The 27,122-nt window shown below is 36.9% G+C and overlaps 1 protein-coding gene across 14 annotated transcripts in view; it reads left to right on the top strand.

Moving 5' to 3' along the window:
* The window catches only part of FARS2 (phenylalanyl-tRNA synthetase 2, mitochondrial), a 231,091-nt gene that overhangs the window by 14,570 nt on the left and 189,399 nt on the right, over window positions 1-27,122 (top strand). The window contains exon 1 of one of the 14 annotated variants that reach the window (XM_071452550.1): window positions 18,447-18,549. The exons of the other annotated variants lie outside the window; for them this stretch is intronic. The gene's annotated coding sequence lies outside the window, so the exon portion shown is untranslated. Of the gene's footprint in view, window positions 1-18,446; window positions 18,550-27,122 lie in introns of those variants that run through there. 14 annotated transcript variants of the gene reach the window in all.

Here is a 27,122-nt window from a genome sequence, read left to right as displayed (position 1 = left end):
TATAAGCTAAGACCACACTTTCTCAGTTTAGCAGTTGTGTAACTAGCCATAAATCTGTCACTTTGGTTTGCTTATACTTTTGGTAGTTTGCACCCAGCTTGTAGCACAATAAATACGTATTCTCTAAGGTGTCAGTTACATACCTATCAATGAAAACTAACCTGAAAAATTAGGTCTGTGTCAAAAACTATTAAAAGGAGCCTTGATTATTTATTCTCAAGGGCATTTAAGGGTTAGTGAAGCAGCATTAAATACTATATCAACAAGATGCTGAGGTTTTAGATGGTATTTTCCCTACTGCTTTACAGGATAATGTTTTGTAGCAACTGCAACATAACACAGAACATAGGCAGAACCTTTTGTGGCAGACATTGCCTTCTCAAATAAGCATGACATATGCTTAGGCCATGCTGATGTGTTGTTTATCATCTACAATGATTTTGGAGTGTATTGTAAAATTGTTTGTGTGCTTGAGGAAGTGATCCAAACAACAGAAAAGGAATTAAGTAGGTGATCCAAGTATTTATTTGTTTTATATGTTTCTAGCTGCTGTTTGATGAGGTTATATTGCTACTTCTGCATTTGCAATTGAGAAGGGATGTTGGTAAGCCAATGTTTTTTCTCATTTGCCTTTGTTTCACTACAAAATTATTAACTCCTTTTAGAAGGAGAGCAATATTTTTAAGGTACAAATCTGAGAAACAGGCAAATAAAATATATACACAGTCTACTTTTTTGGTGTCAGACAGAATTAAAAGTAGAAAAATACTGTTTAATGTATTACTTAATGTATTGTGAAGCAAGATATCCTATCTTGCTTGTTATATATTTTGAGACAGCATAGTTGAAAAATCAAGATATTATTATATAAGTTGGAAAACTTTTCTAACTCTGTAACAAACCTTCTGTTTGATGACTGCCACAAGAATTTCTAGGATATAATTGAAAAACAGTTGTCTGACCTCTACTGATTAGGAGTTGGGATTTGGTTTCTTATGCTTGAATATGTCAGTTCATCAACTTCTCTGGCTCTGAAATAGCTTATTGTTTCTGTGTGTTTTTCTGTGTGTATTGTTTTCTGTGTGCCTCTACTGTTTCAGAAAAACCAGTCATCTTTGCTGTCATGCCTCCCAACACTTTTAAAAAAGCAAACCCTTAAAAAGCAATGACTCTGTCTTCTGCCCAAGATCACCCGTATTGAAATGCGCAGTTTGTGTTGCACAGCCCCCCCGTGCACGTATGGTTTGACTCCACAAAGTCACTCCAGCAATCCCTGCTCATCTATAGTGAAATGCAGTGGCAGCTTATTTCAGATTTCTGGTTGTTAATCAATCTGTTCACACTTAAATGTGTTGCAGCCTGGTGCAAAGCAGGGACTATCCTGGATGAATGATATGAGAGAAGTGAAGTGGCTGTATGTAAATGTCATCTGCCCCCAGAGTGGCAGATTGCTTTAGCAATGACCTTTATCAGTGAGAATAGACTAAAGTTGTATCGTTTTTGAGAACCAGAGTGCTACTTCCACTGAAGCTGTTGCTGGGTGTGATGTTTTGCCATCACTTTTTGAAGACATTGTTAGCTTGAGTTTAATACTTTTCTAAAAAAATTCAGGTTTTAAGCATAAAGGCCTAAGGAAATTATGTCTCTAAGATGGTATTTGTGGGTCTGCTGTCAGCCCTCTTTTTTCCACTTCAGTTAAATTTCACAGAATGTCTGGGTCACCAGAGACAGCAAGGTACAGGTGGTGTGTGAGAATAAAGGGCTTTATGAAGAAGATAAACCCTATAAACTCCATAGGCAAAGAAGAGGTAGCAGGATGAATTTGTCCCTTACCACTGTATCTGCAAACTAACTTTGCCTCCAAACACAGAGGAAATAAACTTTTGCTAGTTCTGCTGCTTGCAAAGGAAAGCTTACTGTAAACCTGAGAATGAATTATGTTCTGTTGGCTGACACATCTTACAGAAGAGGAAAATAGGATAGTGCTGTCTGAAATATTTTAAAAGAACTATGAATGGATGCTTTAAGAGAAAACATTGCATATGTTGTCTTTTAGAAGAATAGTGTGTCTGCAGGAGAGAGCTTGTGACAAATGATGCTGTTTTTCACAGTCTCTGCGATGATTAGCAAATATTGGAACATAATAGAAGTTATCATCAACTGTAAATGTAAACTGTTAGATTGCTGCAGAGGGAGGAGGCTGCTTAGCCAATAAACCTTATAGTAGCACATCTACTTCTTTATAGCTGTCAGCATGTTGCCATCATCTGGAAAAGTATACACAATAGTTCTTCATAAACCTATCAACTTTTCTGCATTAATTAACATCTCAATTTGTGATATATGGCATCTGAAATGAATTATTTTAAAGTTAAAAATCTCCTGATCTTGTGGTATAACACCTACCCTTCCACAACTAAATTCTGAATTACAAATATTCTAGATGTTTGGAATGAAAATCCATAACTGTGAAAAATAATTTTTAAGAAAGAGCTCAAAATCAGTTAGTATTTCACTTTTGTAGTGTTGGTAGCCAGATGCAAAAAGAAAAGGAAAGGTAGGATCTTTACAGTGCATCATGTATTACAGGTCAGGCATAGACAAAGTAGATAGAAGTAAATAGTAAGTGCAGTTTCTGAAACTTGAGAAGTGGCTATGTAAGTGTGAGATTTCTTTTTGTGTGACTTGTGAACCTTTAATATTTCCCAAGTTTTGCACATACAGTATCTGCCCATTTTCCCTTTTTGAAAACATCATTTAGGCAAACTCTAGGTTTGCTTTTGTGTATTAGAAGCAGTTGTTTTGTGTGGATCTCTCTGTATGAAGAAATCATGGTGGGGAGAGCACTAAATTCAAATGAGCCATAATTAGGTTGCCCAGAGAAGTTGTTGAAACTCTTGCTGGAGATTTCAAATCCAAGTAGGGAAAGTCCCTCTGAGTGACCTTCTTTGGACAGGGTTTTGAACTAGGCCACCTCCAGTGGTCTTTTTGAACTGAAATTATTTTGTGATCCTGTAGTTCTGTGAAGTACAGAAGTAAAGCTTGTATTAATTTCTAAAGGAGATTGGTCCAGGGGTTATCCTCAAAACTCATCCCTAAGCTTAGTTCTGGGACCATCCCTCTCTTACTGTCATTAGACTTTACTTTCCTCGTGGGCAGTTTTACTGCTTAGGGCACTGTATTTGCCATGAGAAGTAAGAAAATGGGAGATAGACCTTCACCATAACTGGTGCTTTAATTCTCTGCAGGACTTGTAGCTGAGATTTTAGGCAAGGTTGTGCATGTTATGGGTGTCTTTGATGGGAGGGAGAATTCTAGTTGTTAAATTACTGAGTTCTTTGTATCAGGATCTTACTATCCTGGAGCTCATACTTCTTTCTGAGATTACTAAGTTGGAATTTCTGAACCAAAAGAGAGGGCTTATGCATCCTGAAAGCAAGGTTCAGCACAAACTCTTTTCCTTGTACAGTTCATTTGTTCAGCCCTGAAATTTTGCGAGGGTGTTTAAAATATAATTTCTCTAATCTTCCATTAGTACTATAAAGCTCCTCCTTTGTGGTAACTGTCACCAGTGAGAGGTGAGCAGTAGTTAATTACCCAATTTGAGAATTGGGTATCTGCTTTTCCCATTCCAGGGGAAATTACTGCAATTCCAAAATACAGTGGAGAAATGCAGCTCTTGCTGTATTTTCTGTATGTGTCAAGACTTTTTGAGCTGTGGAAATATTCCAATATATGCTTGAACAATTAGTAGAGTGGGCCATCTGATGCAAATTTGATTGCTCAAGCATTACAGTACATGGAAAATACTCTATGCAATTTGAAGTGGTTTGACAGAATAGGATATGTTTTTTTGCAGTCCACATTCCCCATGTGCACACCTGCAGAAAATACACAAACACACATCCTCCCCACCACACCACTGCAGCCAAACTGTCTGCCTTTTGGAGTTCCTGCCTCAGGTGTGCATGATCAAACCAGAATCTGCACTTAAGTGACTTTATTCTGTTCCTGAAAGTATTCAAAGTACTTTGATTTTAAAAAGAATGCTCGTGATTTCATATCAAATTGTTTTCCATTCCTTGAAACATGAGGTGCTGTATAAAAAATAAAATAAAAGGCTAGTAGAGTTTGAGGCAAAGCATATATAGGTAATATATTTACATTGTGAAACTATGTCTTACTATTTACATCACTCTTAAAATATAGTATCACTAGAATCTAAGATATGCACCTGTCAAACTGTACCCATTCAGAGCATCACTGATGATACTATATAAAGATGTCATCATCAGATGTGAATACAGAATTTTTAGCAAACTGGGGTTATACTTCCTACTGATGGTTGCTATTAGAGATTCCCTTCTGATGACACATCTAGCACCTTCTGATATTTACAATCTGTGATTTGCATTTGGAACTAAACTTTTACCCTCACAGCAAGACAGAGCATAAACAGAGTGAGATGTGAAGCAGCATTTCTGTAGAAAGTTTTTTGTGGAAATTCTTGAGAATTCTCTGGTGATCCCAAAATAAATTCCTACATACAAATGTACCACAGCCTGGGGGATGAATGTGCACCAGGCACTGATGACTGCTGTGTAACTCAAGTAGCCTTGTGTCTTACAGTCATCATAATCCCTTCTTATATAAGATAATAAATAAGCATAAGTACTTTTAAAAAACTGATTCTTGAATATTCAGGGCTAAAGGGTCTTGGCTGACCAAGGGTCTGCTGCTTCTTGCAACAAGAGAGCTCTCTGCCATTGCTTAGCAGGAACAGAATATCTTACAAGTGGCATGAAAAACCCGAAAACCTCCTTTTATTGCCTTCTCTAGGTGCTACAGAAAAAGATGGTTTTGGGTTCTGTTCATGACTTCACTTTCTTTTTAGTAGTTGCAAGAAAAAAATGCTCTATTTATTTTGTCAATGAAACACTGAGTGCTCCAAGATGAGATTACCTCAACAGAGGAATGCACAACCTTTACGACAACAAACAGCTTTACCCAGATGACTTATTTGCTGAAAATAATTAAGGATGTCTAGGTAGCTGAAAACTCTCATCTACTGTGCACCAAGAGCATCTGGTTTGGTTTGTGCATTTGTTTGCTTTGCTTACAGAAGTTTCTTGATTTTCCAAGCCTGCCAGGAAAACCAGCAGAATTATTTAAGCACAACTCCTCCTAGCATGCTACAATAAGACCAAATAACTAGATTCACACCCTTAGAGTAGATACCCAGCTCAAAAGCAAAACCAAACACCCTTGATTCAGTTGACACAAGTTGATTTCTGGTGTAATATGGGAGAGAACAGTCAGTCTGTTTCACCTGTCTGACAGGAGGCTGGTTGGATTTTGCCAGCATTAGGACTGATGTCCTGGAAAAACTCTGATGTTCCTGACTTAGAGTGGGAACTGAAGTAACCTGATGCCAGCATCAGCAAAGATTTCATGCATTTAATTTGTTCTTCCACTTTGGTTTAAATAATTCCACTTCATTGGTCCATGTCCTAAGGAATTTTTTTTAAGCAGGTAGATACCATACTTTTACAGCCACTTTTTTCCCAACTACCTGTATTTGTCAGTAGAAAGAAGTCAAGATGAATTTATTAAAAAGATTTGATGGTACATGAAAAAACTGGGATTTTATACTTACTGTGTTGTTGATTACCCATTGATTGCTCTGTTTATATGAAATTAAGACCATTTTATAACTACTGGCCCTTTAGGCTCTGATTCAGATATTTAAATTGGAATGCATCCATCTGCTGCTTGTACTTCTATAAATTACAGTTTCCAGAAGTGTCATTTTTATGGGTGGGCAAGTTAGCAAGTTTTATTTTTGGTGACCATTACTCATTCTGGTAACCTGGGTGGAGAGGCAAGGGAAGAAAAACTCTTCTTTACAATGTAGGGAGCAGATACCAAATAATTCTGGATGGGTTCAAGAAAAAAAGATCAGTTAAACAAAGCTGGAACCATTTAAGGTCCCATGTGTGATAAAATTTCATGTCAAAGAGGAATCATCATAAAAGATCAAAAGCTGAACCTGCTTCCACTGAGACAAATGTAAATATTTATTCCTAGGGAGATTTTTGAGCCTAAATTTTACAGTCCTGAAATATTTTCAAGTCTGGGTAGAGTAATCCTTACTAACTAGCTGATTTAAAAAGAAAATTATTAAACTTAGTGGGGTTTAGTTGTGTTTGTTTATTTGTTTGTTTGGGGTTTTTTGCTTTTTTTTTAATGCAGGCTTTTAGCAAAGTGAAAGGTTTTCAGAGATTAAAGTTTAGGAACATGTCTGGTTCAGTGATTACAATTTTTCTAAAATATATTTCAGTGTTGTGCATGCTAGGGGCAGGATGCTCTCCTCTGGGAGGTCCTCAGAAGACCATTATAAAAACGATTATGAAATGGTGTCAGTGGAGTGATACCACTTAGAGGCATGTTTTTTCTTATCACAATGAGAACAGTTCAATGCTTGATAAAATGAGAACATATGTTGTATCTTTAAAGAATTTATTTTGTACCATTCTTAGAGATGTCAGGAGAAGGCTGTGGCACCAGCTGCCTCTGTTCATTCCTGTAGCATGGGCAAAATCTCTCTGCCATGGCAATGAACCTTACTCGTGTTGGAACATACATGTTTTAAATATAAGATGCAGTCAACAGAAGGAGGGAATAGAAGGAATCTTTTGCTGCTAACATTGAATGATTAACATTATAAAAACTTTAAATTTTATCCTGGCTAATTTTTATAACAGAAATTAAAACATAAGGATGTCTGTTTCGCATTCAAATTTTCAGTGATTCAGGCTTTGCTGCAAGTGTTTCATAGAAATACTTATTTAAAAAACCCAAACCAGCTGTTTTAGTTGGACTAGAAAGGGAATGTCACGTGGAAAATGCTACAGTTAAAATCCTTGAAAGTTTGTTATCTTTGGTGGAAGGCTTTGTTTGTTTGGATTTAAACTGAGCCTTCTGTTTGGTTTTGTATCAGAGAATTCCTGCTCTTATTATTTCAAAAAGTGTGGGCCAGTTCACGGGTGAACAAAATTGTGTTGGTGAGTTTTTATTACTTAACTGTGTTCATGCTAAGACAGGGAGTACAAAGCAGCAGAAATAATGTGCATGGTTATACTGTGGTGTTGTCTTTTGGGATTCAGCTGGAAGAGCCAGCTGGTACTTGGTAAAGGTGCTTGAGTCTATAGGAACCAGTGCAGTACCTGCTGGCTTTGTTTTGGTGAAATGCTGTTTGGGAGTTTTTTAAAATCTGTTGTAGGAACTATGAACTATGACTGCATGTGTACAGTCATTTACAGAACTCTGGCTTATGTGGATATGTGTCTGCTCACATCTTGTGATTTCTGTCTCCTCAGAATTGCTTTCTGTTGTGTTCCTCTTTCCCTTCATGCATGTTTGTATATGCATATTTTAAGTTTCATTCTGTCATATTTTTGTCAGATGAAAGCCAAAATTTAGTGCAAAAACATTTATGTGAAACATTTGCAAAATGGTAGTAGCTGTATTCTGGCTGTGTACAGTGGTCTGTCCTGTTCTGGATAATTTTGTGTGAATTCAGACTTATATTGCTTTTATGGAGGTGGTAGAATTGAAGATATTAAACAGACCAGGGTATTTTCCAGTTGTATATGTCATGTATGAAAAATAAATACACCATTGAATCAAAAATCCAGCTTGGAAGTGTCTCAGTTTTAGCAAGTTCAAATTTCTGTTCCATACTCCTACGCCTTCATTACATAAGCAGTGGTTGGAGTTGATAAAGGTTAGTGCTAAAGAGGCATTTTGCTTTCAAACTCATGAAGGCAGACCCATCTGCCTGCTTTAGTCTTCTCTTCCATGCCATTTCTTTTTGTAACAGTACATCAAGAGACCTGAGCATTTCTCATTTTACCTCCAGCCATGTCTGACCTCCTTTCTCAATCCACACTTAGCATCAGCAGAGTGGTTACTCTTTGCCATTTGTGGTGGACAGTAGAGGAGGTAAACTGATCTTGTACCGTGGTTCTTGAAGTTCTTTTTGAATGGAGATAGCTTCTGCTGCTTTTACCTCCAGAAGAGTGCTGACTTTTCAGATTTTGAAGTGTCTCTCATTCAGGGTTTTGCTATCAGTCCATTCAGTTGGTCAGAAATATCTTTCTAAAGACATTTTGAAAGCAGTGGTAATTGCAGAGCTTTTGCTTGTTTAAAAGGAAGTTATTGGAGCTTTCTGTCTTCATGAATTCTTACAGCTACTGACTTGCTCCATGCTTCCAAGGGTCATCTTAAAGCATTATTGTGTTCTCAGCAAATACTTGTTAAGCCATGTAAGACCCAAATAAATATTTTAAACAAACAGGTCTGCTGAAAATGTGCCAAGGGAATTATATTCCTTTGTATTTTTTCTAGTAAGGGTTATTTATTAGGGTGAGCAGATGGGTACTGTTCATTTTTGGCATTCATTGATAAGCCTGCTACCTCTCCAGGTGGCACTACAAAAATGATAACACTGTGGCACTGCTCCCATTTTATTTTTATTTCTCTCAGGCTAGTTAGTCACCTGTCTCTGTTCTCCTCATTTAGAGACATCTGCTGGATTTTTTTTGTTTCTGTTTTTCTGATTGTTCTCTATTCTAAAGTCACCAAGGCATCTCCAATAGGGGCTGATGCAAAGCCTTTGTTTGCTTGCTGAGTACTGGACTCAAGGATATCTTCTTTTTGTCATCTCTGTAGCCAGCTTGCAAGTTTTATTTTCCCCAGCCTGTCCTTATGAAGTAATCCATACAACACTGAGTTATTAGTGGACTGTTTTACCACTTTGATGATTAATATAGGGGTTCTCTTACTTTTTTAAAATGTAGAAATATTAAAAGATGAAGAACTATTGCGAATCTGTCCTCTGTTGCATTTGTTATCATGAGAGAACCCAGAAGTTGGACTCAATGGTCCTGATGGGTCCCTTCCAACTCAGAGGACTCTATGATTCAAAGTTATTAAAAGACAACTTTGTCTACATAAAACTACATTTAAAAAAGTTTAATCAAGAATTTATTTCCTTTCTGAAGAGGCAAGATAGGTAATGTGCTTCTAAAATAGCAAACCTTTTATTGTGAGTATGGGAAGTTGTCTAGACTGTGTTTGGACCTAACTGTGTGGGACTAACCCACACCCATGATCAGCATGCATTTGAAATGTATCACCTGACTGGATTTGAAAATGGATGAACAAAAGCCTGTGCTTGACTCCACATGAAACATCTGTGGCTGAAGGGCCAGGTCACAGTTTCACAGCTCTCCTTCCCTGTGCTGTCCTACTCTTCTTTCCATCCTCCTTGCAACCTCATCCTTGCTTCCAAGAGAGCTCAGCTTTCCCATCCCTTTGGAGAGCCAGTACTATGCTGTTGGACTGTGTCATCAGGTTTCTAGCTGTGGTCACGAATTTTACTGTCTGAGATGATATTAAAACTGATCCAGGCAATACTGGAAGAAAGGTGAACACAGATGAACATCTGTGCCTTAATGAACACCTAAACCATAAATGTTTAAGCACATATAGTGTGTGGCCACGGATATAGGAAAACCTGAGACATCTGATCATCTTTAACTCAGAATTACTTATTTGTTACTTGCTAGTTATTAAGATTATTGTATTATGTTGCTCTTAAAGTTAAATTGCACTGATATAGTAGTATATATACTATATGTTACATAGTATATAGATTTGAGTTTCAGTTCCAATTTGGCTTTCTTGAATATTTTTACTAGAAAACAATAGAAATCTTTTTTCTTGCAGACATCTGGGATGCCTTCTTCTTTTCCCCTCCAGGCATTGTGCTGCAAGCACATCCTTTTGCAGCTCTTGCTCTCAGCTGAATTTTATATTGAATATTGAATTTTATATTGAATATTGAATACTACCCAGTCGTTTTCTTGACTTGCCCCTACTCTTTCTCCTCCTCCTATTAGTTGCAATGTAGTTTGTTCTGTGTAGCTGTTGAGAATTTCTCTTGCCACCAGCCATTTAATTAAGGAAATCCTTGAACACCCCATTATCCTCATTAGGTTACTGCATTATTTTTTCATTACCTATCCTTATATCCATACTTGCTCCCCTTTGTTAAAAAATAGCCATTGTCCCTCATATAGAAGGAACAGAGATAAATGACAGATGATAGATTTGAGGAGCTAAAGAGCTATGTTCTACATATTAGGTTCTTTGGTGGTGGTGGTGGTGAGAAGTTTCATAGTTTATTTTTTCTGAGTACTATAATATCTATTATATAATACCTATTTCTGGTAGTGTAATATCTATTCTGTGATTTATTCTAGGAATAGATTATAGTAATCTGTTCAATCAGCATGGATTTGAGGTCCCTGAGAACAGATGCAATCCACAGGGATAAGGCTACTGGATAATCAAGAGTGAAATATATAATATTTACATAATGTTATATTTTTACAGAGTATTACTTGGTTTTTGCAACTTTTCTTCATCCCAGTTTGCCTCTGGGGAATTGCATATTTTATCCATGGCTTTGAACTGTTAGTAACTGAACTTTTTCTCTACATGATTATTCTGGGTAATTACTTTGCGTTTCTGTAATATTGAGCTTTAAACTACAGTAAACAGACTGAAGTGATGATAGCAGTAGTTTGTCGTTTGGGATGCAGAACCATGTCAACATAGTTGAATTTAGTTTGACCTCGATGATTCCCCTCTGCACTTTAAATGTCAGTCCAAAAGAAATTATCTTATGTTTTCAGGAAGAATTTCTATACAGAAGGGAATTATCCCAGGTATGTGGATTTTAGCACTGATGATGTGAACCAGTGAACAGAGTATTCCACTTGTGTCAGCCAGATTTGCTTGAGGGAGAAGTTACATATGTTTTCATCACTGGAGTCCTTATTGTTTTTATTTCAGCGTATGTCACCCATCACAATTTTGAAGTATGATATGGAAAGGTTTGGAGCCACTTTCTGTGGCTCTCCACTAGCCTCTGAACTGAGTCACAGGATGTCTTGGGTAATGAACAATTTGGTTTTAACACAAAAAGCGTCTTAATGAATGTGGCAACTGAGGACCTCACGTCTTTCTTCTCATTTCATTTCCCACAATTCATTCTCTGTTCCAATTTTAGAGAAATCTGCCTAGTGCGTATAAAAAGGCCATCTTTTGGAAGGAGATCAAAAGTGTAAACTCCAAAGTAATCACTGGTAACAAGTATATCCCTTCCACTTTAAATCATAATACAAATGTGCCATTATCTAAAGTAAGGTGTATATAATGAATTATTTCCCTGAATCAGGATGACATATGTAGCTAATTACACTGAGGCACTTCTACATCCTTTATTTTATAATGTAGCAATAAAATGTTTAAAGAGAGTAATAAAACAATATAATCAAAGTGGAGGTATTGACCCAAATGCTTTGTGAGTGCACATTTTTAATAGGTTTTGTGACAAAACTTGCTCCTGTCCTTGTTTGAGGCAAAGTAGCCCATCAAATTGAGGAAAACTTGAAAGAAAGAGATTGTCAGTTCTAGATTTCCCCCAGTGACGTTGCATATCTTTATTTATGTATAAAGTGTTCTCTTTACTGCAGATGTTCTACTTTGTGCTTTTGAAAGCATCCTACTGTCAGTTAGACCAGTGCAGGTACATGAAGCTCCTGACCCATAGGTTAGTGCTCTGTCTCACAAAGAACTCAGATACCCTCATCTAATGAAGAACTTGTGGTGGAGAGGGGATGGCATGCTAGCATGGGAAATCTTTGCATAAGACTCATGTCTTTTTGAAAAAGAAAGATGAAAACATTAAATAAGTAAACAAATATATAAATAAACGACTACTAAATATTTTAGAACTTCACTCTGCTTGGGAATTCACCTTAAAGAAGGTCATTTAGAGATGAGGTAAGTAGAGGGAAAATGCATGTAAAACTTCAGCTCTACAGGTCCTTAAAATACATGTTTTTCTCCTCCTTGTTGTTTTTAATATGAAATAACAAAGTTCAACTGTTACTGATGTGAAAGTAGGAGGGAGCTTTATATTATCTAGATTGACAGAATGAGTGGGATGATCAGAAGGATTTAATCTATTCTTTCCAGTAACTTCTGTCTAGGGCAGGGCATAACTTGCAGAGATGTGTTCAGTCTGTGTGTAAATACTTCAGTTAGTGGAAATCGTGTCACATGTGCTTCCAGGTAATTTTACAGAAGAAGAGAGACTGGAGAGTATTGTTCCTTAGTTAACTAGAGAAAAGCATAAATGAGCAACAGCTTGTAATCAAATATATATATATAAAAATATATAAAAATATATATAGTTTGTAAGAGTGTGTATATGCACATGTATACACATATGTAAATAGCACAGACATGAATGATTACGAGATGCAGCAAATGTTTTACTGGCTTCTAGACAGTATCTATCCAAAATCAAGGCCTGTTGATAGACAGGAGAAAAATTCCATTTCAGCCCTGTCTTCTATCCCAACTTTACCCAAATAAGTGATTTTCTTTTCCAGATGTGTCCCTTTCCACTGTAGGTGTGCTTTGGGTTTTTCTTACCTTCTTTCCTCACAGATGTTGAAAGGGATCAGAGTGTTCTCATGTACTCAAACCAAGATTACAAACCATATATGCTTCATTTCCAAGAAACAAACAGAATTTAATTGTGTTTCCTATTGTCAGAGCTTGCTCTTTTTATTCGTGTGTGGTAAAGCCAATAAAATGATACACTGACCGTTTCAAAACACAATTTCTTTTTCTCTGTGTTTATAAACGAAGTTTTTTTGTTGGTGGCTGTATTTGCCAGCCACCATTGTTGTTCTGTGCTTGGAAAATTGCAAATTTACATTTCTAAGCTTATTCCATAAGGAAAATGTGTTTATATAACGAAAGCTTGGTTTCTGCTCTCATCTCCCATTCCAGAAGTTGGAGGTGTTAAGTATAATGCCCATTGATATGAGATGCTCTATAAAAATGTGAAAATTAAAGAACAGGTATGGATGGAGAGCTCTGCTTTATTCTTTGACTTTGTTTTCAGAACTGGGAGGAGGGCCTTTAGAGCTGGGCAGTTTTCCTATATATGCCTCACTGAAATAGTCTCAAATCATAGGAAGAGACAAACTTAGTTTTACATGTCTGTTTTCTAACCATTTTTGGGGTTTTAGGTGTGACCAGAAAAAATACCTCTGAGGAAGAAAATGTGATATTTTTTTTTCTCCTCCAAATATCCCAAACAAGTAACTTTCCTTCCCCAAGTGTGAAAAAACAAATCAAGAACAAAATTCTGCTGAGTTTCTCTCTCTCCTGTCCTTTTTAATCTCTACAATTATTCCAGTTTATGATCATGCGTTATCACTGTTTGTTCCTTCTAAAACTTTACAGGCTCTTTGAAGTAATCAGTACGAGTTTAGGGGTCACATGCATAGCCACTTAAACCTGTGCATTACGATGGGAGAAATTTCTATTAAACTTTATGGTGTGGAGATGAAGGCTTGTGAGATTTTCAATTAACCTGAAGGATTAAAGCCTTACAGCTATTGTTCCTGCTTTGTGAGAGGTGAAGAAATGGTAACTTGTTCATTAGATATGGGTAGTATTTAAGCAGGAAAATAATTCTGTTTTCTCACTACTTTGGGAATGAAATTACTAGTTACCTGTGAGGATTTGATAGATGCCAGAATAAAGGAAAGAACAATACTTAGCCAGGGCCTGCATGAAGGATACTGGAATGAATAAATATCATGACACTGGAAAATAGATGCACCAAAATAATATTTATTCTGGTTCACTGTGCATGTGGTACGCATAACAGGTTATTCTGAGGCAAAAACCCTGAAGGATTAAAAATTTGGGTGCTATGGGATGACAGGGCAAGAACAGCCCTGTGGTTTTGTTCTGGAAGCTTCTCCAGGAAGTGATTCAGAGGCAAGGCCACAAATTAAAAAAATCTCATCAACTGATAGAAGGAAAACTTTGGTTCTTCAGGACACTGACTGTTTTGCTCCAATCTGCAAAAGCCATTAAGGAGACATTTAAAGTGTTACAAAGATGTTGAACAGTATAAATGCTTTGCTGGGTTGGTGTCAGGTCACACAGCACCATATGTGGGGAACTAGAGACTAGAGGAAAATTAGAGGATTGAAAAATAAATTGTAAATAAATGATGAAAGGCTGTGGCCAGAGATGGTAAGATGTTTATAAACAGTAGAAGGATGTGGTTATGTAGGAAAGTGTGCTCACTCATTCCTATGCCTGTGTATGAGTTTCTTGTACTGAGAGAGAAGAAAATAGAATATAAAGCATAACTCAATTAGATTAAAAAGTTGAAAAGAAATAATGACACACAAGAACAGTGTGTCATTGATGCTCTTTTTTTTTTTTTTTTTTAATATTGGCATAATGCTCTAGGGGAAAAGAATGTGAAAACCAAGCAGATTAAATAGGCTATTGAACATATGTAATAAATATATAAGAGAGATGGAGTGGGTTAGAAAGAAGGTAAACCACAAATTGTTTTATATTAATATATGAATTCTGAAAGGAGGAAGTGAAGACTTTTGTTTTCAAATGGTGTTGTCTCTGTCTCTGCCTATTTGCACCTCACTGTGCTGTCTGATAACACCCTCTAGATGGTGATGGGGGATTCCAGCATGTTGAATTTCTCCTGGCTCCATGACTTAGAATAGATATCTGGTGTGGGTTTGGGTTTGTTTTTTTAAATATATATATAAAGTTATTTTTGACAAAGTGTTGGCATAATTGTAGGTGGTGTTTGAGCTAGTGTAGATTTAAACATTTAGATGATAAAATCAAAAGCAGTCATGAAGAAAATGGCCTGTTACCCTTTACTTAAAACACTGCATGGATACTGGAGCCTTTATTTCATAAGGAGTTATTTCTAGGCAACTCATTTCTGGTAGGGATTATGTAAGTTTTGACTTGGCTTTTCTTTGGGTTTCTCAACAGCAGGACACTGCTTCAGAGATCTGCAGTTTCCTTTTCTTAGCACAGCTAAAAGCCACTACTTGAGCTCTCTGGTAGAGTGAAAAAAATGCAGTCCTTACACCAGAGAGCGCTAGGATTTCTTTGATTTGCAAATCATTGCAGCTGCCCTGTCTGGAAAAAAACTAAACAACCCATCACCCCCACATACCTGCTATAAAAAATAGATTGCCATTTAAAGAGTATTTTTGACTTGTCATATGTAAGAATGGAAGTCAGCATGTTACTGTTTGTTTGGGTTTTTTTGTTTTCTTTTTGAAAACTGAAATCTTGATTATTTTTAAAAATACTGAAGGAAGTTGACTAGCCATCCTTCCTCTTGAAAATATCAAGGTATTTTGAAACATTCTGTCTTCTGGACACAAAGCATATGGCATTATCTCTAACTTTTTTTTTTGTGGTGGGGATATGTTGCTTTGCTTTTTGTGGGGTATGTTAAAGATGGTATTAACATTAAGCCTGGTTGCTCAGGCTTAATGTTAACCATGCTTTAGAGGAAATAGTGGCCAAAAAAAAAGAGATAGAAACCTGATTATTGCATTATTATTCCAGTGTTTTTGTGACGCTGCAATCCCTTTATCATCTATGTGGGCCTTCCCTGGGCTTCACTGGGAAGCCCAAAGCTAGACACAGCAATCCAGGTGTGACTTTACTGGTACTGAGCAGAGGAGAGGGATCAGCTCCCTTGGCCTGCTGGCAGTGGTCTTCCTAATGCAGCTCAGGATGCTCTAGGCCTTTCTTTGTGTGACTGTCTCACAGTCCAGTCCTTGTTATCCACCTGGACCATCAGCTCTTTTCCTGCAAAACTGCTGCCCTGCTAGCCAGACCCCAGCATATACCAGTCCTTGAGGTTAATCCTCCCCAGGAGCAGGATTTTGCTCTTTCCTTTGTTGAACTTGCTGATGTTCTGTTGGCCCATTTTCTCAGTCTGTAGTGGTGCCTCACATTCATCTGCTTTATCAACAATGCTTCCCAGTTTTGTGTCATCTGTAGATTTCTACTCGGCCACGAATGGAGATGATAAAATAGTATTGGACCCCCTCTGACCCCTGGGGCACACTGCTGGTGACCAGCCTCTAGATGGACTGTCTGCAGCTCCTAGCAATCTCCCGAGGCTGACAGCTCAGAGCAGCTGATAACAATCTCCCAAGGCTGACAGTTCAGCCCATGTTCAGTCCACCTCATTGTCCACCACTCACTGCCCTTTTTTTTGTCAATTTCTTTATGAATATGTCCTGGGAGACATTGTCAAAAGCCCTGCTAAAGTCAGGACCAACATATGTCCACTTCTCTCATCTGCCAAGACAAAAATCTTTTATGGAAGGCTAACAGGTGTATCAGACATGATTTCCCCTTCATAAATTCAGGCTGAAGTCTCCTAGTCACCTTCACATGTTGTGGAATTTATTTCCAAGATTACTTGCTTGGACACCTTCTGAGGGATTGAGGTGAGCCTGACTGGCTTGTAGTTCTCCAGATCCTCCTTCTTGACCTTCTTGAAAATAGGACTGACATGTTTTCTCCCATCTCTGTTTTCAGCTAAACTTACTAAGGGCAGACCTTTAGAGTGTAGTTTCCATTTTATGATGTGCCTTGCTTGTTATTTTTATAAAGATACTTAATTTAGACACTGCAAATAAAATAATTTTTTTTGCTGATTTTAACTTTACTATATATTGATCAAATCTTCATTTTAGGGCTTGAAGCAGCTCTAAATATAAATAAGGCCATATGCTAAAAGTAGTGTACCATATCTTGTTAATTTTTTTCCTCACTTCCACTTCATTAGCTGAAACCAGCCCAGGTTAATTGAGACTGGGAACTCTATTCCAGACTACCATCTTTAGAGAGTAATCAGTTTTCCTGAGAGAACCACTTGAAGATTGTTAGGGAGGACCCTTGCAAAAGCCTTCCTTTGATGCATGCCAGAAATCATTTATGTGAGCTAGCAGCTCCCTACTCCCCATCAGTATGAAACTTAGCAACCTTTATTCTGGTCATGGGAGGGGGAGCTTGAAGATTGGTGTGAGCAAACCAGGACATCAGTCAAGCTGAATTGATTTAAAACATAATTAAAAATGAACATTTTAATAGAATAGAGAAGCTTTTGTGTGTTATATGTTGTTTTCCTTGAAAATGCTTGGTTTTCACCATCTGGAAAAAAAAGTGAAAATTAGTTGCTTGCTAAGTAATGTTAGTGCTTTATGCTAAAGTAAGCTTTTTTTTTCACTTTTAAGCAATTATACAGTCTAACACAAATATAGCTGATTTCTTAATATTTATGCATTCTAATTTTATAAGGTAATGATTGATGCATTTCCTGCTTACCAGCTAATAATTAATTTTAATTTGGGACATTTTGATGGAAATTTGAATTCAATTAAAAATACAGAAACCAGACAGTATTCACTTTCCCCCAAAACCATAATTCACATGGAAAACTTCTGAACAGGCTAAACAATGGCGGTATCTTTATTGAATGAAGCAGAATGTTTCTGGATATTGTGGTCTGCTAGTTTTTATAATTAATGAACATCATCTTGAGCAGGAAAGGTACAGCTGGTTTCAGTCTTACAAGATAATTATGATTTTTCTTCTGGAAAAGTTAGGCATAAAATATGAACTATGAAGTGTCAGAAAGGGGTTTATATTATCTTCCACATTTTTGAGAGTCATTTTAATCTATGGTTTATTGTAATAAGCAGGTATTTCCACATGTAAGCAGGTGCTTATTTTACTATGCAGGAAATTAGTGTTCCCCATCTTTGTTCTTTATACAACTCTGTTTTGTTGATGGATTCAAGTATTGAGTATATAAGTTTTTTAATTATTTTTTTTTTTAGATCAACCTATTTTGACAAAAGAAAAAATACAAAGAAACTTTTTAAGGACTATATTGGTGTAGCTCCTTTTTTGTGGGCTGTATGAAATAAGGACTGTGCATGGATGCACAGAGCTTAGAATATAGTTCAGGTTTCAACACAGAATTTGATTTGGATTTCCTCCATTCCAATGATAACAATTTGCTGTAAGTGAAGGGAGGAACGGATTCTTAACCTGCCTTAGGCAGATTCAGAGATTTTTTTTAAGTTCCACCTTGTCTGCTATTTGCAAGTAAGGAGACACCTTTTCGTGGTTTGGGTCTCTGATGCCTGGGCCAGCAGGTCTCTCCTTTCATGTCTGAGGTGCTCATCCCCCAACATACCTGGACAGGAGGCTGCAGGATCATCTCTTCTAGTTACATTAGGAGAAATCACAGGCTACCTTAGACTTCATGCCATCTGAAATTCAGACCAGTAGATCTGTTTCCTGGGACACACAGCGTGCAGTCAAACCTCAAGATGATGCAGCTATCAGGAGGAATCAGCAATGACTGAAGCAATTGGTTGCTATGGCTGTTGCAACATGATTGCTTTCTGTGCTGTTTTACTGCCTTACTCTGCAGGCACACAGTTTGTGGTAATTGGGAGTGAGGCTGTGATGGAGCCTCATCTCTAATGGGCTACAGCTGTGCAGGACAGGTGACTATTGAAGGTAACAAGACAGGGAGTGCTGAAGTGCACTGACCAATCACAAAGGGAACAGAGGGCACACAGGTGCAGTGCATGAACATCAGGGGTATAAAAGGATGGGCTAAAGCACGTGAAGGGTGGATGCTTGAAGCTGTTTGATGTGGTATGATGTTGCTCTGTATGGGCAGGTGCTTTCTGATATTGTATGGTGATACTCTGTGTATTGTGGCTGTCTCAACTGTGGCATGTACTGTGACACTATTCTTACGATGAATTAGGCCTAAGATGCTTAGGGGTAAATTAAGAATAGTAAAGTGTAAATGTATGGCTCTGTAAATCTACCTCAGAATGTGCAGTCTCTGAAAGGTTAATATAATATGTAATAGTTGATTGGAAGTGCTGACAATTCACATAAAATAGCTATCTGCAAACTTACTGCTGTTGCTAACCAAAAAATCTGATTTCTTTATTCTCATGAATACAGTGTGCAATTAAAATTAAATTATTTGTAGAGGTAAAATCTGTGATATTTGGGATTTGTTATGGAAGCCTTGTAACCTTTCAATCAATTTAATAGCCATATCCAATATTGTTTGCTAAAGGAGGTATATTGCATGTTTATGTTATACATGTGCAGATAGAATGTTTTTGTTACCTTGGTAGTATTTCTTGTCTGCTTTGAAGTAGCTTTCTGTGGTTTGAGAATAGACTTAATGTTTACTCTGAACATTTCAACTTCAATATTAAAAGAAAAAAAAAGTTTTGCCCCTTAAATAAATATTGGTATTTAATACTTTTATTCACAATGAAATGGAGCAGCCAGTGCAGAACTAGTTGTTAGGGAAGGCAAGATGATTCTGCAGTTACTAAGCATTCCACTTCTGAAGGCACATCCTTTACCTAATCCTGTGAAGTCTGTAAATTTTTTTGGGCTGTAGTTTTTGATTAAAGATTTTTTTTTTTGACAGAACAAACATAAATTGTTATTTTGCAAACCAGTAACGTGGTTATCCTTTCAAAATTACTTCCGAATGACTCTGCCAGCTGGTGTGTTCCTATACACACATTCATGCCTTCATGCATTTGAATGATGGAGATCCTGAAGGGAATGAGGACTTAATTTGGAAAGTGATTCTTAGAAATTTCTGGACACATGGGTTACAGGTTTATGTAGGACCTGATTATTTAGTTTCCTCTACAAACAGGTGGCCTTTGGCTTTGCTGACTACTTTCATTAAGCCATTAACTGAGATGCTTTTAAACAGATACATTTTCTACAAACGTGTTCAATACTGATGGTACTGGTGCAGCCAAATCTGACATGCAGATGAACTGAGCTGATGAAATTAACAGATGCTATTCAGATGGTAAAAGACTGTTTTAAGCTCTGTTCTTGTGCTTTTCAACAAGTGCATGAAAAAGGAAATGAACAGTTTTATTGAACAAGTAGTTTGTCAGCTTTTAATGGAAATTGTTATTATTCTGTAACACTAATGCTGCTTCTGTCAGTATGTCTTTTGGGGGCTAGACCTCTTCAGTACTGCCAAAATCAGTATGGCTGCTCTGTGCAGTTATTCACACAAATAAATGAGAAGATGCTAGAGGGGGAGAAGGTGTCTATGACAGTTTTGTCAAATGAAGGCAGATCCCCTTCCTTTCTTTCCCTCCAGATTCTTGTCCTTATTGTACTAAGATTTATTTAAGGACTTGGCAAAAGAAGGTTTTGCATAAAACTTTGAACTGTTGAATTGTTACATAATTTTTACATTAATTCACCAGGCAGAGACCAAAAAAATCTAAAAGAATGTGTACATCACTTAAGGCAAAAAATTGTAGGAAGATGATTTCTTCTTTCAAAAAAGATCTCTGTAATTGTAGAATAATTCTATAAAATGGCAAGTTTCATCCATTATTCCATGGAGTCCACCGTTGAAAGGGGTAATGCATTGGGAGATCTGTTAAAAGTCCTTTTCAGTTTAGATTGCTGTAGTCATGGACTGGTATTTGTGGGTGAAAAAAGCTTTTCCCATTTCCTACAAACTCTGTTGTAGGTGCTTCAAGCAGGGACAATTATTTTGCAAGTTGGTGTCATCTTAATGTGCAGAAGAAATGGTTTCATGATTTAAAATTGTAAGGAAAAAATATCTATTTTAGGTTAAAATCTGTGGATTGTTCTCCCCCCTCACCTTTTGCCATTGACATGAAACTCTTCCTTTGCAGACAAATCATATGGTTTAAGTTGTTGTGCACCATGGAATATAAGGATGTGAGTTCTTAGTAAATTTTTCCTGGGTTGTGCACATGCCTTTAGCTCCAGAAAAGGGCATGATGAAGTGTGGTGGATCATGCAGCACGTGGCCGGTTTCAGGTTGAGCTTTTATTCCAGTAGAGATTGTATTGTCCTTGAGCTTGTATTCCACAGTAGAATCAAACATGAATCCAATTGAAACTCCAGTAATTAAAATATAGTCAAAAGATTGATACTGCAAGACTTTAGGGTGAGTCTTAACTTCTTTGGGCCTTCAGAAGGTTTGGAAATTGTATTGCTCAGAGCTTCATTGTTCTTGAGTGCAAAATTACCTTTGTTTTCACCCTGTGTTGGTAGCCCCTGGAAGCTTTGTGCATTGACATGCTGAGCAGAGCTGAGAGAGTTTATGATTTTAATGGAAAGAGTGAAAAACAAGGAGAGTCTTAGATGATGCCAGGACAGACTCAGCAGGGAAAAAGGGAATGGTTGATTATCAAATGGAAATTTGGGGAGATTTGAGACCCCGTGTGACCTGTGAACAAGGGCCCCAGCATGACATATATAATTAAGATTTTAGTCAGCAGAATGGTGATTACTTATGCCATAAAGTCTGAGAGTTTTACGTTTTACCGTCACTTCCATAAAGTAGTTTGTATGGCAACTGTTGTTGCTTGTGAGTCATAAGCAGTAATCTTAAGATCTTATCAGTAAAATTTTATGCTGTGCACTCAGCATTGAGTTTGATATACAGAACACCCAAAATGTTCTACAGGAAAGTTTATTTACTAACAGTTCAGAGGGTTTTGCATGTTTATTGTCGGTAGTTCTCATTTTCTGCATCTGTAAATCTACTCTTTAGTTATTTCGTTGCTATATATAGTCAAGAAAGGAAGATATTTTAAAACACACATAAAAAGCCTGTAAGTATTACTTGTAGTAAAATTCAGTATCTAAACAAAGTGCACCTAAGATTTAGTGCCTTGAAACTTTGCAGTTTATAGGAAACTTTACAGGAGATAAAAAACATGTGCTCTGCAGTGGATGAAAGCTGATAACTTTTCCCATATGAAAAATATGGGATTTTAAAAACAGGTTCATGATTTAAAACATTATAAATATGATTATAATGTTATGTTGCTTTGGTATGTTGCTTGTCCTGCTCCAAAAGTTAGATTATTTCTGGAAGAGGAAAGCCTTAACTTTTGTGGTTATAAATTAAAAAAAAAAAAAAAAAAAAAACAACCCAAAACATTCCTGAGGTGTTTGCTTTAGCAGTCAAGAAGTAATCTGCTTGCCAAGTGACTGCTTTTCTATCACTGGTATATGCAATTTAAAAAAAGACTATTCTACTTCACAGAACTGATAGAGTGGAAGAGAGAAAGGGATTGTTTTCTCTTCTGGATATGTTTGCAATACCCTTCATGTTCTCTTCGTGTTCCTGATGGAAAGATCAGTGGTGAGTCTACCAGGAGAAGAGACAAAACCATGTTGGAGAGCATATTGGAGAGGCTTTTGATGCTGTTGATTGCATTGTTAGTTTCCACTCACCTGGCTTCATTCAAGGAAAGCTCATGTGTGCTAGCATATGTATTTTGTCATTAAGTCTGTCGTGGAGCTCTCTGTCCTGCAAAATGCATTAAATAGTCATGTGGGATTTTTCATGCCTGGGACTTTAAGAATTTTTTCTGTACTTGATTTCTTTACCAAAAAAAATGGAAAATTGATTCCAAGGTGCTTTATAAGAGGGCCTATTATCCTATTCTTTATCTTGCCTTGACCTTCTCTACTGTTATTGGTAAGATGCTAGATTTTTAATTTTGCTCCTAGCGTAGTAGATTCTGTGATTATGTAGAAGTGCATCCTGAAATGTTCTCCTCACTGGAAGGAGCACTCTGTGATGTGCCGTGAGAAGAATTCCACCTAAGGAATTACGGTTTTAGATTTTTCAGCTGTTCCTAAAATTTGTCTTCAGACGACTTACAGGTATTTGAAACACATAAAAATACTAAATGGACTGGCCCATACCATGTATCTGACATCTTGCACAGCTTTTCCATGGTTTTGAGCATTTTTCAATAGGACACAGCTGCTACTCGAGTGATACTGTTAAAAAAAGGTCTTTACCTAATGACACAGGATAGATAAAGGAAAACAACTTCCTTTTTTCTCTGCTCCTGCCAGCGTTCACCTGTATTACTTTCTTTTTTTGCCCTGAAATAAAGTAGTATTGATAATGAAGCATCATTTCTGAATTGCTTGGGTGTGAACATCAGCTGTAATTAGTTAGGAGACATTTCTGTTCCTATCTTATAGTGATGGACAAAAGTGAAGGCATTGTGAATAAATTCAAATATGTTCTGTGCACTTCTATGTGAATATGCTTAGAGGTGTTGGAGTAACAAATTATAAATTAAAAAACTTGTTGCTTTGAGAAAAGAAGAAATATTTTTTTTCAAGTCCTTCAAGCAGTAAAGTCACAGGCATCATACAGGTTTGTGTTGTACTTAATGTTTAATCTCACTGTAGTGAGGAGTGCAGTCAAGATGAAATGTAAGTACAGAAGAGCATTGGGATAGGAGGAGGAGATGACCTTCCCAAAGTCATTTTATGTTTCAGTAATATCAGCTGAAATATCGACTCTTGAGTATTGTATTCAGTTTCAGTCCCCTTACTCTCTAAAGTGAGATTGAAGAAAAATTAGTAGAAGTTTTTCAAGAACCCAAGTAATGGAAATGATGACTTCTGTATGAAGGAATACTGAGAAGTTAAAACATCACAATATGTATGACTGCTGTTTGAAGAATGGAATAAAAATAGTATCTTGTCAGCTCATTATGATCCATTAATTTCAGTGGAAATTTTTACCTAGACCAGCTAGAAATCCTACAAGAGTAGCATGAAATTATGGATGAAAAAGCCTAATCCATATGGATTTTCCTGCCTATCCTCTGCTGTGAAACAAGATGAAGAGAATAATTGAAATACCACCATAATGCATTTTAACTGAACCAGGTAGTGTTGTTCCAACACACAATTAGCAGCTGGTGTCCAAATGGCCACTGCAGTTTTTCTATCATCGTATTTCCATCTATGCAAAAAACTGCTGAGAAATTTTGTTGTAATATGGAAGGAACAAGGTTGTGTTGTTTTGTTTACTGATAGTATGGAGCTAACTGTGGCTGTCAGTGAGCACTCAAACTTTCTTTTTAAAAATTGCTGTGAATGTTTGTACTTTTGCCAGTTAATCTGAGAGTAGGAATGCCAATGAGGAGAATAAAATATGGAAAATAATGCTGTGTTTTATATAGCGCCTGCCATGCTCTAGAATATTGGAGCACTTACTAAATAGATGCTGAGATGGATAAAATATGACAGTGCCTATAAGCAAATACATCACCTGCTAAGCTTTCAGCAATATAACTGGCATAAAGCCATGAGCACCATTAAAACTGCTACTGAAAGAAAGACTTGGCTAGACCTCTAAGGAATAAGCCCTTAATATGTGCTTCATTAAAAAAATTGTGATAATGATCACAGAAATTATAACAAACCACAATAAGACTGGAAAGACCTTGAGATACTGACTAGTCTGGCCCCCAAAGCAGGTTGAATTTTACACCTGTTTCTTTTTAGCACAGCTGTTTAGAAATCTGCATGAAATAATAAAACTACGATAGGGTCTGCACAAGCAGTCTCTTACAACGTGTCACTGTATTTGTAGAAAGAGTTCTCCTTACAACTTCCACAAATTTTTTTAACTTTGGTTTTGGTAGGTGAATTGCTGCATGTCCTAGCCAGGGTGCAGTGGAGACAAGGTTAATCCAAAGTGTGTTCTACTTCTTTCAGATCTGATGATGATGGTGAAAGTGTCTTTGTTTCCTCTCTGGCTATAGTATATAGTGCATTCAGTACTTGGTACATTCAATACTTCTACATAATTCCTTCTTTGAGACTTGTAATTTCTTCTACTGTCTTTGCACACTTCAAATTGTTTTGAGTTTTTTTGTATTTTGCATTTTTTTTAATGGTTATGCCAAAAATTTCACTTATTTATTCCTTCCTGCTAAACAGGACAGGAATGCTTCCTATTTTTTGTGGTAGATATTCCTGTTTATATAACCATATGATGGCTCTTTCCTGTTTTTTTGAATCCTATTTTGAACTTTTAAGGAGCTCATGGTCTATTAGAAGCCCTGATTCCCCTCTGAGGAAAGTGTTGTCTGTCTAGTAGTTTATTTGCTCTGCTGTTGGTGTGCAGCTGGCTTTGACAAAGTATGGAAAGTTGTGCTTGCCCCTGACAAATTGTTCTGTTATTTTTATGAGTACTTCTCTAGTTTGACAGAATGATTTTGGGTTCCAGCCCTGTTATCCAGCATACCTGCAGTGTTGATCTGTAGATTGAAGCATGTCCTCTGTTCAGTTCTGTAGGTTGCTAAGGAAAACACTCCCTGAAACTGGACCAAGTTCAGATCCTTGCTAAAACCCACTCAGCAAAGCATCTTGTGTTTGACAGAGAGCTATTAGCGATTTTTTGGGTTCATAAAATAAAATTTTGCGTTCATTCACTGGTAGTTTTCTGTAGAAAAACACCTGCTTATGAGAAAGCATATCTGGGGGAGTCAGCTGCCTTTTCTTTGGTAATACATGCTGGAAAGCATAGAAGGAAAATTAGCAATCTTGTGGTTTCTGGCCTGTGCTACCGTTTCCCCACTGTTTCTCAGTGGGATAGAACAAAAGCTGAATTTTTTAATGATCTGGTGATGCATAAGGAGCAAGTAGGAATAGTAAGTGCAGAACAAGACTTGATTTTTGCTGAATGATCTCATGGCACGAAAAGAAAAGTTGGAGGTGCTTGCTTGCTCATTAGTACCTTCCTATTTGCCAATAGTTGAATGGTCAGGTAAGGATATTCTGTGACTGTTTTAGTAGCTTTAATAATCAGGCTTCTGTTGGACTTCTGTAATTACTGGATGCTTATAACAATACAGATCACAGTTGCTATAGAAGAGACAAATATGAAAGTATCCTTTTAAATATCAAATCATAGTATTTTGTTTCAGAACTTATATTTCACTTCTTCACTGGTGTGTGTTTTGTGTCATTTGTATCTATAGGAAGAAGCATGTCATGGAGTAACTTTTATGTCCTGAAGGCATTATGTGACATACTGAAAAATATGCACAATTCAATGTAAAATTTCCTTTTTTTTTTTTCCCAAGAGAGAGAGGGCCGAACACAGCAGCATGACTAGAGCTAGACATAAAGTCATTGGTATTCCTACTGCAGATGATTTCTTGTTTGCCCGTGGAATTGAAACAAACACTAATTGAGATAAATCCAAGTCTGCTGATATTTACATTAATTGCCCACAGATTGCTAATAATAAACTTGTGGGTTTTGAGAGAAATAATAGAAATTGGCATGACAGTTGTACTGAGTGCACTAAATTTGATGCCCATGGAACTTAAATTGAGTAAAGTGTGGATACCTTTAGGATGGAGATGAATGTGGTAATTATTTGAACAATTGAATGCAGGACATTCTTATGGAGATGTAATTTTATTTACCCAAGATATTTTTGAGTGTACCTGGTATGTCAAAATGCTGTGTTCTAAAGTTTTCAGTAAACAGATTTGAGTTCAGGTCTTAAGCTGCAAATTCCTGCTGTGTGAGATACACCCAGTGCAGTGCAGGATTCAGGTGTCAGAACTGTGCATGATTTTGTAGTTATCTTTGTAAGGCTGAACCTGGCAATGAGTTGGGTGCCACCCTTCTCAAAGTGGTGAATTTCAGCCTTAAGTGTGATCACTGGACACATCAAAAGATATATTTCTTTTATTTATTTTTGCAATTTATAACAAATTTGTAGAAGACACTGCAAAAAGCACATCAGGTTAAAAGACCACTGAAATTTACCTCTTGTTTTTCTGGCGAAACATTATGATTTACCCACTTTACATGGTATCCAATTAACCATAAGAGCAGAGAAGTAATTTGAAAGTATGAAAGAGACATTAGAAGAGCCTTCCTTAGTTTGCTACTCTGCTGTGAGGAGAAGCTGGCTTGAAGACTTTAAGGAAAATAAGTCTTATTGAGTGCTTTATAGTTATTTTATCTTAAATTCATGTACTGCTAAAGAAGACTGAAGGCTCACAACAGGTCTCTGACAGCAATGATAACACAGGAAACTATCTTTTTTCTACCTCTATCTTAATTAAATAGCATCAGCCTAGAAGAAAGAGGTGGTAATTTTTTATTGTTATTTTTTTCTGCCTGTACACAGTATTTGATCTTGTTCTGTAATTATGAACAGAGGTGCTGATTGTAATGGTGTATTTTATGTAAGA

The sequence above is a fragment of the Agelaius tricolor genome, unplaced genomic scaffold, assembly GCF_023055355.1.
Source record: "Agelaius tricolor isolate 1412-34295 unplaced genomic scaffold, bAgeTri1.0.p SCAF_2, whole genome shotgun sequence".
Taxonomy (NCBI): Eukaryota; Metazoa; Chordata; class Aves; order Passeriformes; family Icteridae; genus Agelaius; species Agelaius tricolor.
This window is presented reverse-complemented; position numbering and strand designations above follow the sequence as displayed.